At 42.5% G+C, this 19,862-nt stretch overlaps 1 protein-coding gene across 2 annotated transcripts in view; it reads right to left on the bottom strand.

The window, feature by feature from the left end:
* Positions 1 to 19,376, bottom strand: part of ACKR5 (atypical chemokine receptor 5) — a 37,555-nt gene extending 18,179 nt beyond the window's left edge. The window contains exon 1 of one of the 2 annotated variants that reach the window (XM_088473185.1): positions 19,308 to 19,376. The gene's annotated coding sequence lies outside the window, so the exon portion shown is untranslated. Of the gene's footprint in view, positions 1 to 12,601; positions 12,701 to 19,307 lie in introns of those variants that run through there. The other variant, XM_088473186.1, reaches the window with a different exon arrangement.
* Positions 19,377 to 19,862: the final 486 nt, after the last annotated feature.

Raw genomic sequence — 19,862 nt, 5'->3', positions numbered from 1 at the left:
GCAACAGCAGATGGTAGGTACACTGGCAGAACTGGAGCTGGAGTTAGAAGCGGTCTGTGCGCAGCGTTGAAGCCACGGTGCTGAGAGATGATACACAGCGGTAGATGGAATGCAGACAACAGCAAGCGATCTGTGTGTGGTGTGGAAGCTGCGGCGCTGAGATGGTACACAGCGGCAATGGTAAACAGTCCCATTGGTTATCTGTATGCGTCATGGAAGCCGCAGCGCTGATTGGCAAACAGCGATGGTACAAGTGGGTTATGGTTGAGTTTCAGCAAAGTACACAGGGCCCGATTCAGACCCGCTTGCTAAGAAGCGTTCGCAAGCAGCCAGCCGATTGTTTGTAATCTGCTCATGCGTACTCATCGCAATTCACGTGCGCAAACTGGTGTGAGCGATCGGGAAGCGTTCGCTCGCTGAGCATAGACAGCCCCGCTGAATGAGTGACAGAAGTAGCCGTTTGTGGGTGGTGACAAGGGTTGGTCGATGAAAATGGGGGAGTGGAGGTGCGAACTCAGGCGTGCCCAAGCTGCTTAACGCCGTTTCAGAGGCATGCATAATTAAGACACAGCATCATAGTACATGTCACCTGGCTGGATTTTACACTGAAGTGCTCGCAGTGCTTGCGGTAGGGTATGGTTAACCACAAGCCCTGCGTTCGCCTCCGATGGTACTCGACCAATGGTTGCAAGTGGACGTCTTAAGACAGGCTGGTGGGCGTCTGCATACACAATGCGATCGCACGCCAAGACATAGTGGGCGTGCTTATGCCTTCCCGTGCGATTGCCTGCCTTGCCGAATTTGCATACGCATCTAGCGAGCGGGTCTGAATCGGGGCCACAGTTCTTCAGACAATGAGTCTTTCCTAGGCCTGGAAATATATAGGGAGTGATAACAGGTAATCGGTCAGGCTCGAAAATTGTAAAATATGATATTAGCCAATAATTGCGCTATCTAAGCTGCTAAAGAAGTAGTATATATCTCCCTGATGTTACCCTCACCAGACAATAAAATACACAGAAAGAAGAATTGGAGAATACCGCTTCACGCTTATAAATATAATAATATTATATAATTTATCTTATGCGATATCCCAATATATGAGAACTGGAGAACCTCTTCACAATAAATCCTCAATGTGATAAATAGGAGGTGTATACTCCAGTGATAATGAACATGTAAAGATGAAAAACAAAAAAATTCTAGTGCAGACAGGTGAGCTGAATCGGTCAGGCTGACTAGGTGAGCAGCCAGGTGAGCAGTAATCACTGGGATAGTCTGTTGGAGGTTTTAGACACAGCAATGAATGAACATTTAACCCTGTATGGGCGGCTAAGACCACGATTCATGACAGTGACATAACACACTTTTTCCATTAACACTGTGTATTTTTAAATTTCTTTTTCAACAACTACAATGCCTGTTCTTACAAATAGACAGAAGGATTTATTCTAAGTTGGGAGCAAATAAAAAAACAAGCAACTTTGCAAAACCATGTTGCCCTGCAGTTGGGGCTCACTAGCGCACGCAGGGGAAGGGGGGTTCTGAGTACCCAGAAGCCCCCCCTGACAGACTGGAGAGCAGGCACCATCTTTCTTAAGCCTCTCCCCCTTGCGGCAAAATGCTGCGATTCGCGGGTCAATCGGGAGGAGGCGAAGCCAATATGACGTGATTCCATTAGAATTGCATCATTTGGCTCTGCCCCCTCCCGATTGACCCGCGAATTGTGGCATTTTGCCGCTAGGGGGAGGGGCCTAATGTCATGGTGCCAGCCTGCCAGGTCCCATCCTTATCGGTTCTACAACCCGCAGCTGCTGCAAGGTAAGTGTGTGTGTGTAATGTATGTATGACATACAGTAGGTGTGTGTGTAAGGTATGTGTGACATATGTATGTGTATGTATATGTATGTGTGTGTAAGTATTATATATATATATATATATATATATATACACACACACACACAGTATACTGTATATATATTATAAATGTGTGTACGGAAACCCAACCCCCTCTGTAAAAATTTCTGCTTTTGCCCCTGGGGCTGATTTCAAATGTGCAGAGAGATTTAGATTTGAAAGTGGTGTATCCAAACTCAAATCTAAATTGCAGTGCAAAAATACAGTTGCCCAGCATTTGTGGGCTACTTGTAAAAAGCATCCAGTATGTACCATGCAAAAATAATTTTCATACCTTGCATTGCAGAATGGGTTGCCCAGGTGTGAAGTTACTTGATTTTTTTGCTTTGCTCCCAACTCAAAATCAGCACCAAAGAGTCCAGCAGTTTTCAGGCTAGTTTGGGCACCAAATCGCTGGATGTAATAGCTGATGATTTGGAGGTGGAAAAGTGGTGATATGCATGAGGTTTACACTGTAAGCCTAAAGCTGGAGGACAAAGAGTGTAGGGTCCCCTCAAAATTTCTACTACTAGCACTTTCATTACTATTTTTCTTTTTCACCGTATGGATTAGTGTTGCTTAATTTTTTTCTTTTTACAGCTGGATTGAAGGTGCCTGTGGACACTGGATGCTGACTGGCCTAAGGCTAGTTGAGCAATCTGGCAGGGCCTACAAGGTAGTAATAGCAATTTTTTGGGGGGAACACAAGCTTTTTGTTCTGCCACACCACTACCTTATTTTGCTATAACCAGCCTTGGCTTTTAACGCTAGCGCTACTGGGAGTGTATCAAAATCCCCATGCAACTTTGAGTTTTGCATACAGGGAAGGAAAACTTGTTTTTTGACAGATTTCTTGCAGCTAGAATGGGGATGTTGCAAGTGCAGATACTAATGATGATGGATGTAGTGACCAATGTAAAATCAATGGGTGCCACGGGTTTCCACTTGCACATGCACGAACCGGCGCATTAGTTGAACAGATATTAACATTAGCTGTTATGATACACCTGAACAATTGCATAAAACCTCTAGAACCACACTACAGAGGTCTACTGCCTATAACAACCGCCCTAGAGAGAGACGCTCTTACTGGTACAGAGATGCCACCAGATCTTAAACTCAGAGTAGTAGAGGTTTATACAATAATCTGGTGATCACACGGTTAAAGATGGATTAGTAGAATACAATATAGAATTTGATGGCAGATATGAACCACTTGGGCCATCTAGTCTGCCCCTTTTTTTTTAACCTTTTAGTAACCTCAATCCTATTTGATCCTTAGTCCTTTGTTAGAAAATTCTTGTGCCTATCCCAATCATGTTTAAATTGCTCTACTGTCTTAGTCTTTACCACCCCTGATGGGAGATTATCCATTTAGCCACTACCCTTTTTCCACAGATTCTCTTTGAACCTACCTTCCTCCAGTTTCAGTGCTTGGCCTCATGTTCTAGTACTTTCCTTTTGCAGAATGTCTCCATCCTGTACCTTATTAAAATCCTTGATATATTTGAACATTTCTATCATGTCCATCCTTTCCCTTCTCTGCTTAAACTATAAATATTAAGATCTTTTAGTCTTTTCTGGTAAGTTTTGTATTGTAGGCCATTCACCATTTTAGTTGCCCTTCTTTTTAAAGTCTCTAATCTATTTATATCCTTCTAGAGATATGGCCTCCAGAACTGAACAGTATTCAACATGAGGCCGTATCAGTAACCTATACAGGGGTATTATTACTTATATCTTCCTGCTACTGGTTCCTCTCCCCATGCAACCAAGCACCTGACTTGCCTTTCTCAATGCTTTCTTACATTGCTTACCTGCTTTCAGGTCATCTGAAATAGTGAATCCTAAATCCCTTTCCTCCTCTGTAGTTTCCTTTATAGTACCCTTGATACTATATTCAGCCTTTGGGTTTTTGAGACCCACGTGTATGATTTTTCATTTTTTAGCATTAAACTATAGTTGCTATGTTTTGACCATTCCTCTAGTCTGCATTTTTCCTCAATTATTTGTTTTACCCCTCCTGGTGTGTCTACCCTGTTACCTATCTTTGTGTCATTTGCAAAAAGGCATACTTTTCCTTTAATAGCATTTGCAATGTCACCAACAAAGATAGTAAAAAGCACTTGTCCAAGTGCAGACCCCTGGGGTACTCCACTGGTAAATTTTCCTTCTACGAGTAGACTCCATTTACTACAACTCTCTATTTCCTACACTGTAACCAAGTTCTTATCCATTCAACCATCTTAGAATCCAATCCAACATTTTTAAGTTTATTTAGCAGTCTGTGATGTGGAACTGTGTCAAAAGCCTTACTAAAGTCTAGATAAGCTACATCTATGGCCCCCTCTTGCTCTCAATATGATTTTTTGGCATGATCCCCCCAATAAATCCATGCTGATTGGGATCCTGTAAATTGCTGGATTTAAGATATTCCACAACTCATTCTTTTAATAGTGTTTCCATTATTTTCCTTACTACTGATGTAAGGCTCACTGGTCGGTAGCTAGTTGCCTCTTCCTTGCTTCCACTTCTGTGCAGTGGGACTAAATTTGCTCTTTTCCAGTCCTCAGGATTTACATCTGTAGCTAGTGACTGGTTTAATCATTCTGTTAATGGTGTTGCCTGCACCTCTTTAAGCTCTTTTAGTATCGTTGGATGTATCCCATCTGGCCCCATTAATTTCTCCACTTTTCGTTTTGAGAGTTCTGTTAAGACCCTCTCCTCTGTAAATGTATTTCTTCTACCTTCTTAGTATGAATGTATTGCAACTCAGTTGTTGCCTTTTCCCATCCCCTTCTGTAATGAATACTGTGCAAAAATATTGATTTAGATGATCTGCTATTGCCTTGTCTCCCTCAACCTGGCTCTCACTCTCTGTCTTAAGTCTTATTATTCTTCCATTTGATTTTCTCCTTTCAATTATATTCTTAAAAAAAGTATATGGGCTCGATTCAATTAAGTGTGATGCTGAATAGCCCTGGGAAGGACCTCCCGGAGCTATTCAATTTAGCGCTCTGTTGGGTCCGACAGTTGGCATTTAAGTCGGAGAATGCCGGTTCTCATGACTTAACCTGGGTGTTTAGTCTCAAGAACCGGCATTGCCCGACTAAAGTGCTGGCTGCGAGGCTGTTAGTGCCACGCTTAATCGTAAAACAGCCTCACGGCTGGCACTTTTGTTGGATTTCTCCTTGCACCCTCAGGGGGGTCATCCTCAGGGAGAAGAAATCCTTTAGTCGGACCAAACAGCGCACTGAATTGAATAGCTACAGGAGGTGCCTGCCGGGGCTATTCAGCATAGTGCTGAATTGAATCGAGCCCTTTGTCTTCATTATTTTGAGTCTGATTGTATTTCCTAAATGCCCTTTTTTTTGCTTTCATGCTAGTGAAACCATAATAGAACCATAATGGCTTCCTTGTCCAAAGCTTTTCCTAATCCTTTTGATAATAAGATCTGTTGCTTTTAGTATTGTATTTTAAAATGTTTCTCACCTCTACGGCACTCCTATCAAGTTCCTCCAATCTGAGTACAATGAGACTGTATAATTAAACTTGTGGTTTTTGAAAATAACAGCAGGAGCTGTATAACAACAGGTAGCTTGATAATGTTAACTGCAAACAAATGACACTTTCCAATATTAAGTACGGTGATGCTTAACAATAGGTGATGCAGGGAGCAGGAGACCATAGATCAAACTATAATAGATGACAAGAATTCATGATACCAGCATTACAGAGCACCAGGTATTTGGATCAGCTAGTTTACACCAAGGCATGAAGCTATAACTGACAAAGAGGTGAAAGTCTGGCTGCCTGTTAACACACACACATAGACCAATCACCAAATATCAATTATAACCAACCCCCTCCAAGTGAAATAAGTTACAGGTGAGCTGCTGCACATAGGAGAGCAACTATAGAGTATCCCAGCAATTAAACACTAGCAGCAGATCTTCCTGTGCAGCCTCTGCTCACATACATTGCATCTTGGTCTCCTAGCAATTACTGGGACTAGCATGCAAAGTGGTTACTGACGCTGGCCTTCAGACCTCCTAGCAACCAGCGGGACCTGAGTAGGTTGTGATATGCCGTGCTGGCCACCACGGATCCTAAGATTAGCATAAAGTAGTCAGTCATCCACTGCTGCATGCAACTACAGTGACTCTGATTTAGCCTCATTGCCGGCACGCTATGGAAATTCAACAGAGAAGCACTAGAAGTTATAGTGGTGCTTCTATGTTGGCCATGCCATCCGTGGCATGTAGTCGCATGGGGAATGCTTCTAAAGCAGTCTTGGGGCCAAATGTAATAGGGTGAGAGTTTAGAAAATGTGAGAGTTTAGCAGTAAACTCTCACATTGGTTGAGTTTTATCTTCAAAATGTGAAAACATCCGAATGAGATTTTAAATCGTGAGAGTTTTTTAAGTCTAAAAAAACATGCAAGTTCGCTCTGTTACTTTGTTTTTGGACTCTATTACATTGGTAAAGTTTAAAAAGTGTCAGAAACTCTCACTTTTCTAAACTCTCACCCTATTACATTTGGCCCAATATGTCTGTTGCCTCAGTCAGAAATTCTGTATTGGGCAACAATTCTGCCTCCCAATCCACATGCCCTATATTTGAGGTGCAAAGGAACTAAGTTATCATTGCCTATACAAAAGAGTCTCTAAGAAAGGTAATTGAGGTAGTTCATAAAGCTACACAATTAAATTATTCCTCTATTTATTATAGTATTTGGGAAAAAATATTTTTCAGTGAAAATGAACTATTGAACCCTGATTCTGCTATCGTTCCACCAATTCTAGATTTTCTTCAGAATGAATTTTTTTCCATTCAGTTCAGGCCACCTTCCACAAGAAAGCCCATCACTTTGTTGCTCCATTTCTGATACCATATGTCCTGATCGCAACAGCACCTTAGTGCATACACTCTGTGTAAACACATGCCTTAGAGATTTTCAGAACTTTTTGCACACACACAGTTAAAAATAAATGCTCAACTAAGCGAACATCAGCATTGCGTGTGGATTGCATGCACCTCTGAAGCAGGCCCTTTGTGTCTGTGACATTAAATCAGTTACCTATGTACTTAAATTGAATATACAGTTTTTTTATGTGAGTGGATTAAGGGCTCTATTTATTAACATTATTTTACTAAAATAAAGTGAAAAAGGGTGTTTTCACACCTTTTTCACATTATTTTAGTATCACCTACAGTTACTAAAGGGCAATTGGAGTAGAATTCGTAAAATTCTACTCCACGCCTATTTATCACTTATTTTTAGTAAGCAGATTGCATTTCCCATAATTGTAGTGGGAAATGTGATCTGACCAAAGTTACTAAAAATAAAATAAGAAAATATACCGGGGAAAGCCCTGTGATAATAACGCCACCTGGAGGTGGCATTATCCAGGGTCTCCCCCAGTTACGGGACTCCTGCTCTGTTCTAACATGCAGAGCAGAGCCTGGAGCCGGCCCCATTAATCAGCTGTGTGGTCCGGGGGGTCCACAATCACGGGGGGTAGGGCTTAATGTCAGGGGCAGGGATTGGCGACAGGGGGGGTAGCAGCGGCAGCCGGTCAGCGCATACACGGGGCAATTGTCACTGTATTTTTTATGAAAATACCGTGATAAGGCTCCGAAGGGGATTCACAGGGACAGAGCTTTCTCGCAAGCTCTGTCCCTGCAAGGGATTTGTAGTAAATCCCTGTGATATTGCCTGAATTCGCAATGCGAATTCAGTCAGTAATATCATACTACAATCTGCTTTACAAATGCGGATTGCAGTAAATAGAGCCCTAAATATTATTACATGCAGCTACCACAGACCGTTGTCCACAATACTTCTAGAGAGTGGGTACATTTGTATATATATATATATATATATATATATATATAGTGATAACGAGGTAATTAATTCGGCAGAGGGTGGATTGGTGCAGTGTTTAGGTGCCTAATGAGGGCCCACACACACAGCTTTCAAGTAAAACAAATTAGATGGTGCTTTACTTCCAGCAGGGGAAAATAGGTACAACACAAAGGAATAGAAAATAATAAACAGCCTAGCCCCTGTTCAGGTTGTCTAACTCACTTCTGCAACCCTCTCTACCATGGGTGCAGCTAATCTGCTAGCAAAGTCTCTCACAGTCTATGTGCTTCCCTGTATATGTATACAGTCGGCCCTGGCTTCCTCAGTCTGCAGCCCAGCTGCCTCAATGTCACAGTCTGAGAGTTTGTGGTCCCCCCTTGCCTCCTGCAAGGTCCAGACACATGCCTCTTGGCCCCCAATGGCTCGCTCAGCTTCACTGGGCTCTCTGGTATTACTGCCACATATCCCCCTCCCCATCTTGAAACCCCTGGATTCAGCGACATGGGACGAGGCATTCTCATGACGAAGTCCCTCTTCATTATTCTCAGAACCATCCACCAGTTCCAAGATCATCCCAACTCTGGTCATTTCTGGGGGCTGCATCCTCCAAGTTCCGGAGGTAATTTTTCTCCTTACATTTTTCCTAACTTTATGGTACAAATGGTGGTACTTGCTTTCTTTATGCAGTACTTGAGGCTCACCAATGGGTACTGCAACAGGTATTAAGAACTTGAAGTAACTTTTTCCAAAGCGACATACTTCATCTTTACTCTTGCCACTTAAAGCTATTAAATGCACATCTTTAACCTTCAGCCTTAAAGTCCTGTATTGGCTATTGGTATATTTCACCGATGGCCCCTTGAAAGAAGAGGAGCTAACATTATCCTGAGAGTCACCAGCATCACAACTTCTGGACCTTAGCTTTATGTCAACTGACAATGTACTGGCACAGTCACCCTCAGATTCCGGACTCCCGTGTCCATGTAGGATACTTGAATATTTACTCCATTGATCCACATAATTTATCTTACGGCTTTGATGGCTATCTGCCATTTCATTAAGGCATAGATCTCTTGGATTTTCTTGTGCTCCCAATTATTGAGCCTTGAAAATATAATGAACAATTTCAACATGTTCCACCAGCACAGGTTGAAGTTCACTCTCCACAGAGGTCTCTATTTTCCAATTCACTTTAGCTGGACTATTTGCTTCAAGCTTTATCATGTGAGACCACTCCACTTCCTCATAGACAAATCCAGCAGCACTGCAAATTACATCCTGCTTGCATGAAGGCATTGTTTCACATACATGTGTATTTTTCTTTTCGAGACTCCCAGAATTAACTTTCTCCAAGGTTCTGCTTTGCCCTGCAAAACTGTGTGATTGAGTCACCTTCTCACCACACTGAACACTTGGCAACAAGAGAGTCTCATCCTTTGAAGCCATCACTATCTCCATAGACTTCTGTACATCCTGTACCTTTGCTTCACAGGTCATGCGATCACCATCTGTTAATAAGTGGGTCAGTTTTCCCACTGAGCGCGAATCTGCAGCATCTGGAGATACTTCACTTTTACTTCACAAAACTTTTCCGCCAGAGAATTTCCCTCCAATTCACAATCTTTAAGCTTTACTTGAGTGGACACAATTAAAGAGTCTTTTTCTTTTTACACCAGAGTCAGATCCACCACTTTCACTTGCGTGCGCTCTACATCACTCTGATGTCTCTGACACATTCTTTCAACTCTTATACTTCCTGCTGAAGTACCACACATTTTTGCTGCATTTCAACAATATCTTACTGTAATACATCATTCTCTGCTAGGAGCACATCATTCTCATACTTTGTAACACATTGGAACATTTTAGCCTCCTCAAGGCGTTCAGACATAACTGCTAATTTGAGGTCTGTCTCTTTAAGAACTTCACATTTTTTTATTTCTTCCTGCTCAAATGCCATTTTTAAAGACGACAACTCTGTAACATCTTTTCAATTTGCGCATGCAAAAGCTTCTCTTTTGTAGACTTGTCCTCCAAGTCGCTTATCTGGTCGCAATAGCGCATAAGTGTTTCACACCAAACTTCACACAGAGTCAACTCTTTCCATGCTGGCATAGTCCTCTCTGGATGGACCTTGCACCATACACTGACCACACACACTGACATATTTATTCTGCTTTGTAAATGTCTCTTGCAATGTAATAACATTGTTTACCCTATCAATTTGAAAGGATTCACCACAGAGGATTTCAAACAGCTTTAAATCCCTTCCATGTAACTGACTTTCTTCACATTCAGACTGTAAACTCCAGCCCGGGTTTTCCATCTCTCTAGATTGAGAATTAAACTTAGTAGAATATTTTTTTTTGTTCCCCATGATTCTTGGCACAAAAAATACACAGTAACAACTTGTTTTTGTTTTCACTGTATCACACTTTGTCTTCACAAGTATTTTTAACACAGCAAAACATTTTTCTTCATGTGGCACTACAATTACCAGCATGTATCAAAACAGTCTCAATAGCTTTTCAATAGGAGCCTCTGCTCCCTCAGTACCACACCTTGACTTAATAAGCATGAGCAATTCACCAGGATAAACCACACAATTTCTTTTAACCCTTCCAATGCCGAGGAAGTGCACATTTCTCTTCACAGACACAGTATACACTGCATAACTGGTCATTTCAATGAATTTGCACACCTTTAAACCATGATTTGAAGGCATGCATACAACTTTTCCACTAAATACTTCAACAGATCTTTCTTCACTCACCATCTTGACGAGCCTTCCATCATGAAGGTGTAGTGAGCCTCCTTTTGTCCACTTACTTACTGTAATCCATTTTTTTCCCTTTGCAGAGCTGTCTTGTGTAGACCTTTGTGCGTAGATTCTTTATGCCCACATTCTCCACCATATATGATAACGGGGTAATTAGCTCGGCAGAGGGTGTATTGGTGCAGTGTTTAGGTGCCTAATGACAGTCCACACACACAGCTTTCAAGTAAAACAAATGAGATGGTGCTTTACTTCCAGCACGGGAAAATAGGTACAACACAAAGGAATAGAAGATAATAAACAGCCTAGCCCCGTTCAGGGTATCTAACTCACTTCTTCAACCCTCTCTACCGTGGGTGCAGCTAATCAGCTAACAAAGTCTCTCACAGTCTCTGTGCCTTCCCTGTATGTCTGACAGACTCTCAGCGGCTGCTGATTACAGCAAACACAAAGCTGCCGGCTCCGGCGGCTGTGTGTTTGTGCTGTGTAGCGCTGTCCGGACTCCGTCCGGTCAGCGCTACACACGCGGTGCAGTCTGTGTCACAGTGACACAGACTGCACCGGCCCGCGGCCCGCATGACACTGTGGCCCGGGGGGCACATAGCACCCTGCCCCCCGGCCCAGCCCACCACTGGTGATTACGCTGGCGGCACAGTGAATGAAGGAGAGCGTGGGGGCGTGGTCTGGGGTCGCCGGGACTACAGTGAGCAATCCCGGAACAGCGGGACATATCGTGAATGTCCCGCTGAATCCGGGACACTTGAGAGGTATGCGGGCCGCATTACAAGCCTGCCATACACTGTCACATACAGTACAGTACCTAAGGGGATTATGGGCCAAATGTAATAGGGTGAGAGTTTAGAAAATGTGACAGTTTTCTCACACTTTTTAAACTTGGCCAATGTAATAGAGTCTGAGAACAAAGCAACAGAGCAAATTCTCATGTTTTTCTGACTCAAAAAACTCACAATTTAAAATCTCATCCAGATATTTTCCCATTTTGAAGATAAAACACGACCAATGTGAGAGGTTACTGCTAAGCTCACTTTCTCTAAACTCTCACCCTGTTTATTACATTTGGCACATTGTGTTAGATTGTGGGAAAGATAAGACTTTTATACGTTACTGTCCAGGCCAGTTTGCTTACATACAAACTGTTGTCTGTTTACTAAAAAAGGGTATCTACACAGCAAACGTAATGCTCTGTTTAAGGGCTACTCAAAAATATTAATTTGTATGGCCAATAAAATTATGTGATTGTGGTATTTCCCTTTAATTGTTTCATTACTCTCTCAATTGTGGGTAGTACAAACAGTAAAGGTGGCTACGCAAGGTACAATATTTAAAAAAATATTGCCGTTTTCGACCGATTGGAATGACAAATCGTTTAAAATCTGCCGTGTGTAGGCACGATAACAATGCCGATGCACGCTCCCGCTGGTCGGGGTCTGCGACCTTTTGAACATGCAGAAAGATCACGACCTGTCTTTTATGATTTGACACACATCATTCCGTGTGTACGCACGACAAACGATTTCACGGACAACTAACGATTTGTTGTCACTTTTCCTGGCCACTCCCCTACAACCATTTTGTGCCAGCCGACGGGGAGACAGAAGATACATTGTGAGGTTGTTTGCTGCCAAAATATCGTTAACGATTTGTAGTTGTTCCTAACCCATCTATATCGTTTGATCGTTTGTAGAATCGTTCCATGTGTATGCATAATATAGTTTGTCCAGTGTTCAAGAGCGTTCAGGAGTTCAAGGAAAATCGTTAACGAGATCATATTGTTGCCTACATCGTTCCGTGTGTAGGGGCCTTAAGGATGAATAACCAGAGCTTGCTAGAAACCTGCAGAGATCTGCATATGTCTTTCTAATGTAAGCAAAGTAAAGTTAGAGCCCATTAAGGTACAACTTTAGACCCAATAAAGAAACATTGTCCAAGACAAATTTACATGTACAGAATACCCAAACCGAAAGCTGTTCTCTCTAACCCCTCACACCCCTGCTAAGTCAAAAAAAGATTTCACAATGTAATGAGTGCATATGAGTTACCTCGTCTTCAGGGCACTCTTTGTTGGCTAATGGCGATACCTCAGGATATTGCATTCAGCTATCATTCAGGCTTCATCCTAAACTACAGCCTGTATACAACACGGAAGAGCCTCTGGATCTCCCAGATAAGGTACAACAGATCATCACTTCACATGCAGAGCACATTCCGTCTCAGGGAAACAGTGACGTACAGTACACTTGTGTCTATGCAGCCTTGTATATCCCCATTAAACATACGATAAAACCAACGGAATGACACAGTTCTGCTTTGACTCAAGCTTAATGCATAAAGTAAATTTCAGTTGACAAACCGGTTGCAATATTAGCATCACAACCTCTTCAGTTTCGAAGATTGCATCAAATTACCAGCATCATTGGTATCATATTTTTCACAAAAAGGGTCAGTGGGACCATTTTCACATGTTATTATATGAATACAAGGAAACAGAAAACTACAGTGTTAATTTTGCCATATAGACAAATTAGGCAAAGTGCATATGACAGTCTAGCTCAGGAGTGGCATAGGAATGTTTTCAGGGTCGATGCAAGGTTTCTAGGCCCCCTAGGCAAAGCTCTTTTAAAATATTGTCACAAAAAGTGTACAGTTGTTAGTGTGGTCTGGTGCCAGATACACATGAAATACTGTACATTGAAAAAAATCCACTCCAGCTCCACCCCCTCTGTATACATAACATTATGGGGTATATTTTTAGAAGTGGAGATGTTGCCCATAGCAACCAATCAGATTCTACTTCACATTTATCTATCACCTTCTAGAATATAATAGCTAGAATCTGATTGGTTGCTATGGGCACTATCTCCATTTCTAAAAACCAGCACTTTGGTAAATATACCCCTGTACACATACCATTATGCACCTCTGTATACATACCATTATGCACCTGTCTCCCTCTGTATACATAACATTATGCACCTGTCCCCCTCCGTACACATAACATTATGCACCTGTCCCCCTTTGTACACATAACTATGCATCTGTCCCTGTCTGTACCCATAACATTATGCTCCTGTCTCCCTCTGCATACATAACATTATGCACCTGTCCCCCTCTGTATACATAACATTATGCACCTGTCCCCCTCTGTACACATAACCATGCATCTGTCCCTGTCTGTACTCATAACATTATGCTCCTGTCTCCCTCTGCATGCATAACATTACACACCTGTCCCCCTCTGTACACATAACATTATGCACCTGTCTCCCTCTGTATACATAACATTATGCACCTGTCCCCCTCTGTACACATAACTATGCATCTGTCCCTGTCTGTACTCCTAACATTATGCTCCTGTCTCCCTCTGCATGCATAACATTACACACCTGTCCCCCTCTGTACACATAACATTATGCACCTGTCTCCCTCTGTATACATAACATTATGCTCCTGTCTCCCTCTGTATACATAACATTATGCACCTGCCCCCTCTGTACACATAACATTATGCACCTGCCCCCCTCTGTACACATACCTATGCATCTGTCCCCCTCTGTACACATAACATTATGCACCTACCCCCCTCTGTACACATAACTATGCATCTGTCCCTTTCTGTACCCGTAACATTATGCTCCTGTCTCCCTCTGCATACATAACATGTTGCTCCTGTCTCCCTCTGCATACATAACATTATGCACCTGTCCCCCTCTGTACACATAACATTATGCATCTGTCCCCCTCTGTACACATAACATTATGCACCTGTCCCCCTCTGTACACGTAACATTATGCATCTGTCCCCCTCTGTACATGTACCATTATGCACCTGTCTCCCTCTCTACCAGGGGCGTTTTAAGAGAGGAGGGAGCCCGTGTGCAGACTCAGTGTGGGCCTCTTCCTCTCTCTTGTGGTACTGCTTAGTGCCAGAATCTACTTTCAATGCTCGGGTCTCCGGGGTAATGGCGCCTGCGCCGTTTTCCTGGGGACAGCAGTACTACGCATGTGCAAGTTACTGGGAAAATGTCCACCGCCATTTTCCCAGTGACTTTTGCTGCTCTGCAGCGCTGGTCCAGCAATGTAGAGCAGCACTACTTGAGACATCGGACAGGTAACTATAAAGAGTTAATAGGTGCAGGGTGTGCGGTGTGGGCCCCCCTGGACCCAGGGGTCCGTGTGCACCACACCCTCTTGCACCCATTATAGATACACTCCTGCTCTGTACATATAATATTATGCAACTTGCCCCCTCTGTACTCTTAACATTATGCACATGTCTCCCTCTGTACACATAACATTATGCATCTGTCCCCCTCTATACACATGACATTATGCATCTGTCCCCCTCTATACAAGTAACTTTATTATGCTCCTGTAACCCTCCACATATGGCTTTCAAACAAACATTTGCTGTACAATACTAGAGTTACTAATGAAGTCTCAGTCTGATTCTTCTCAGCCCCAGCCAGTCCTGCTCCTCGTCTCTCTGTAAGGAAGAGGAGGAGCTTAGGGAATGAGAGAGAGCAGGCCAGGGAACGGGCACCCACACTTGCAAATAAGCATACTGACAGGCAGCCCGGGGGATGTGGAAGGGGATAGGAGTCCAAGCACTGGCAGTGACCAGTGCAGTGCCGGCGGTGAGGTGACTGACAGCCGCATAAGTGGCTAGTTAGACCTGGGGCCGCCACAAGGCTTGCGCAATACAAAAAGAAGGATGTCTCTTAGAGACAGCTATAATTTTTTAGTATGAGATTTAGCGGCGCCCTCCAGTGGCGTAATGCTGCCTAATGGTGGCGCCGGCCCTGAATATTTTTTTATCTTTCATTTATACATTCCTCTACATGCCCTTTTGCCATCAACCCACCACATTTTCCCTGAAAACATAAAGGTAAAGGAAGCTGTGGGATTTGGTGGCATCATGTCGTGTGGAGAAATACTAATATAGGGCCTAATTTAGAGTTGAACGATAATGCCATTGCTGCTGTATATTTGTACGCAGCCGCTATGCAAAAATGTGCAACTGTCGCAGCCGCCGGGACATGGACTGAGACGCCCACCTGCGGCTTTGAAATCCAAGCATGTACGGAAATTGTTGCAACATTTGTGCACAAAAAGCAGCATCGCTCGCAGATCATTCAGTTGTTGCAGCTCTGGGTCTATTTACTAAGCTGTGTTAGAAGATAACGTTTTCAGAGGTATGGTACCAGCCAATCAGCTCCTAACTGCCATGTCACAGGCTGTGTTTGAAAAATTATAGTTTGTCGCTGTTTGGCTGGTACCTTACCTATGTTCACTTTATCTAATAACACAGCTTAGTAAATAGACCCCCAAGTGAGCCTATGGCCCTGCAGAATAGCCGTGGGAACTGAGCCATATTTTTGCATACGAGATCGCAGTTGCAGTCTGTGACACGTCCCCAAAATGATGGCAACACGTCTACCTTCTTTGCTGCCACTCCACAATACCTCCCCTAAATTCTCCCTGACTCTCAATCACACTGTGAGTAAATTGTTGCTGCGAGCAACTACGGTAATGTACCTTACAGCATATGCTGTGCGCCATCGCTGCTGCGTCTTTGTATGCAGCAACTGTGCGAGAATATGAAAGTTTTGCAGCCGCCGGGATATGTACCATATTGAGAAGCCCATCTGTGGCTTTGCAAATCCAAGCGATGGCATACAAAGACGCAGCCGAGGTTGCACTCTTCGATTATCGGACTTCTGAGTAGCCCTAAGGTCAAGCTGAAGCCATGGAGGAGCCATGATATCTGTGTACTGGATCACAGCACAGGCGATCACCTGCCTCAAAAAACGGTCGTGACACATCTCAGTTTTTGCAGCCACTTCCCTGTTACCTCCCTCAAACAATACCCAACTGTCAATAACTCTGCGTGAAAATAGGCGCTGTGAGCGACTACGGTAATGGACTTGCGGCGTGCGCCTCAGATGCATGCACTGCTTGCTGATTATCACTAAACTGCGTAAGTATCAGAAAAGCGTACATCTCTGAATCAGGCTCACAGTCCCACATTTATATACTGATCACATGCAGACACACTCACTTGCATATAACAGGGGAAGACAGCATGTGGCACTCCATCTACTGTAGAACTACATATCCCAACATGCCAGTTTTTCTGTTAGGGGATGCTATAATTTTGGTAGGGCATGCTGGGATATATAGTTCCACGGCAACTGGAGTGCCACATGTTGCCTACCCTGGGCACAAAATACAAACAATCTGAAAATGAACATCCAAAATTCCAGCAACCTCTCTTCCAATAAGAATTTTGCAGCAAGTAGTGGCATGGGGGAAATGTATCAAAGCTTGGAGAGAGACAAAGTGGAGATATTGCCTAAAGCAACCAATCAGCTTCTAACTGTCATTTATACAGCAGTCTTTTAAATGGCATTAGCTGATTGGTTGCTTTGGGCAACTACTCCAATGCTTGATACATTTCCCCATGACACTACCTGCTGCCATTTTATCATTGAAACATCTCCCCATTGGTCACATGTACTATAAATATATTCTTGCTAAACTTAGAAGGGAAGAAATTTTGGAGCAATGTCCTGCTGGGCATTGCTGCAATATTCGTCTGCAAACAATCAAGTACATAATCTTCATAGTTTTCTGGCGCACCGCTATAGAGTGAGGAAAAATGAATCAAGTCACTGGTCACAAAGTGCCTTTGCCCGACCATCCAGAGGCACTTTTCCAGGAATTGAATTCCCCCCACTAAATAAAATACACTGTGTACCATTATTGTGGTGTAGCGTAATGCCTAGATATATCATATTGAATTTTTGTCTTCCCCCCATATAAGCATCAACACTAACTATTGGTATGACGGATGTAAAGTATTCCATAGAACTGTTAATAAAATTTCAAAAGGAAGATAAAAATGTTCCATGTTGATTGATATCTGCTAGGTGCATAGAGGGTTACTTTTACAAAGCTTTCCCCAATGAGAGGTCAGGCCCTTTATCTGAGTTGTTTAGAGAGCAGTGGAAACTCATTGAAGTATTTACCAGATGAAAGAATAGTGGACTCACAGTCTGTACACAGAACTATTGGGAGTTATACATAAATATGTAAGCTTCACGTGCCACAAAAAGATAATACAATATGTAAAATATGCACTAATAATATGGCTGATGTCTCAGATTAATTGTGAAAACTGTGTCTCTTTGTAGCATGCTTGTTATATCACTTTGCTCTGAGGGGCCATAACTCATTTCTGCACTAATTCTCTTACTATATTTTATTTATAAGTTGCCACAAGGATTCCATAGCACTGTTCATAGGATAGGATGGGCAGCCTGTGGTTTCCGTAATACATACGTGAGACCTACAGCGGCATCCCGATGCTCAGAATCCCAACAGGGGTTCTCTCTCCTTCTCCTTACTAACCGTCCCCCCTTCACCCCCTAACCCTCCCTTCCTGTATCTAACCATAACCTCCCCCCCTAGTGGTGCCTAAACCTAACCCCCCCTGCCCGCAGCCTAACCCTAACCCTCCCCCCTCACGCCGTAAACCTAACCCACCCCACTATGCTTACATTCGGGATGCCGGCTGTCAGGATTCCGGCGTCGGCATCTCAAATGATGTCAGGATTCCGGCGCCGGTATTCAAGCTGTGGGTCGGGATTCTGGCGCCAGGATTTCAACCGCCGGCATCTTAACTACATCCCATGGTTTCCATGTGTTGCTCAGCTACAGTTTGGCAGAGCATGTTAGGTCATAGGTGATCTATAGGTGGCCATTACAAATGTATTGAACCCTAACCCCTTTCACTTTTTCTCTTTGTTGTGAAATATTATATAGAAAGTATAGAGATTTAAATGAATAAAATACATTCTTCCCCCCTTTTTATTACTGTAGTGAGTTGCAAACTATCTTGAGACAAGATTAAAATAGACAGTTTAACATATTAATTTCTAGTTTGTTGCATTTGCAGGTTTGTAACCGACATAAAACGGCAGTGTGCAAATGCTGCAGATGGAACGGTAGTAGCTGTGATTAAAATTATTAAAATAATTCAACAATAAACAAAATTAGGACATTCCAAACATTAAAAAAACACAGCAAATGGCACTAGTCTTGGTGCAGACACATAAAAACTACACAAAGAGCAACATAAACTTTCATGAGCTGCATGTTTAGACACCAATGTGCATTCTAGTACTTTGCGGTGCTTACGCAATTTTTTTAGCACAAGCAAACACAGAAATTACCTAAAATAAAACACACACACAAACACTGTATTTACAGTGCAAAATGTCATCATTTATTACCAAAACTCAGATTTACAGGCAGAAAAGAAATTGCTACACAAAGTTATAGCAGTAACACAATTCATTTACAATTCTAAGGACTTGGGAAGTAAGGGATGAATAGAAACCTGTTTTTGGACAATTTAAGTTACATATTTAGATGAATGGGTATGTGTTACTGTACAATAGTTTGCATATTTCCAGAGTTTAGTCATCTGGTAACATATACACCATTATTAAAAAAAAGAAAAGCGATGGGTCTCTGAATGACATAGGTATATAACTTGGCACCTCTAACACAATTACAGTATATACTATATATATATTATATATATATATATATATATATATACACAATGAGGATTGCACCATATATTTCCACCTGTTGCCTAACAATCTTACATTCTTTATATAAGGGTTACAGTTATGTGTAGTGTGTAATTTCCAGGATGTGATTGAAGTCATTTCTTACCTGAAATAATCTGTAGAAGTTGCCTATGATCTGGTTAGCTCCTATTCCCAGCTCTTTGCGGAGATTCTCTGCAGCAAGTGACATGGGCTATTTTACACTTTGTAGCAGCACTCGCAGGAAATGATCCTGTGTATCCTGAAGCTGCAATTATCGCTGAGGTTCTTGCTACCCAGGATATCCTCTTATGCAAAGGCAAACACCTTCTAAGATTCTCTGAGCCACCAAGTGGATTGGTCCCTTTGTCCAGTTACCATTAATGTAACTAAAAAGAATCCCTGAATAAATAAGTCTTTCCTTTCTCCTATGGCGCACATAAAGAGACTGGGCTTATTTATTTTCATTCTTTCTATAGCTTACACGTGTGATTAACACGTTGGCTTGAGTTTTCAAGCTGTGATAATTACCCTATTCTGCAGTACAAATATTTTACTAGATATTTCAAAGAGCACAGAATTTTGAACATGGAACATATTAGGACTGTATTTGCAGACCACAATCAATATTTTGGGAGAAATATATTTCTCTTTTATATGCATGCATTATCCAGAATTGTAT

The sequence above is a fragment of the Taudactylus pleione genome, unplaced genomic scaffold, assembly GCF_031769625.1.
Source record: "Taudactylus pleione unplaced genomic scaffold, aTauple2 ptg000130l, whole genome shotgun sequence".
Classification (NCBI taxonomy): domain Eukaryota; kingdom Metazoa; phylum Chordata; class Amphibia; order Anura; family Myobatrachidae; genus Taudactylus; species Taudactylus pleione.
The sequence above is the reverse complement of the archived record's forward strand: the minus strand, read 5'-3'. Positions and strand labels throughout refer to the sequence as shown.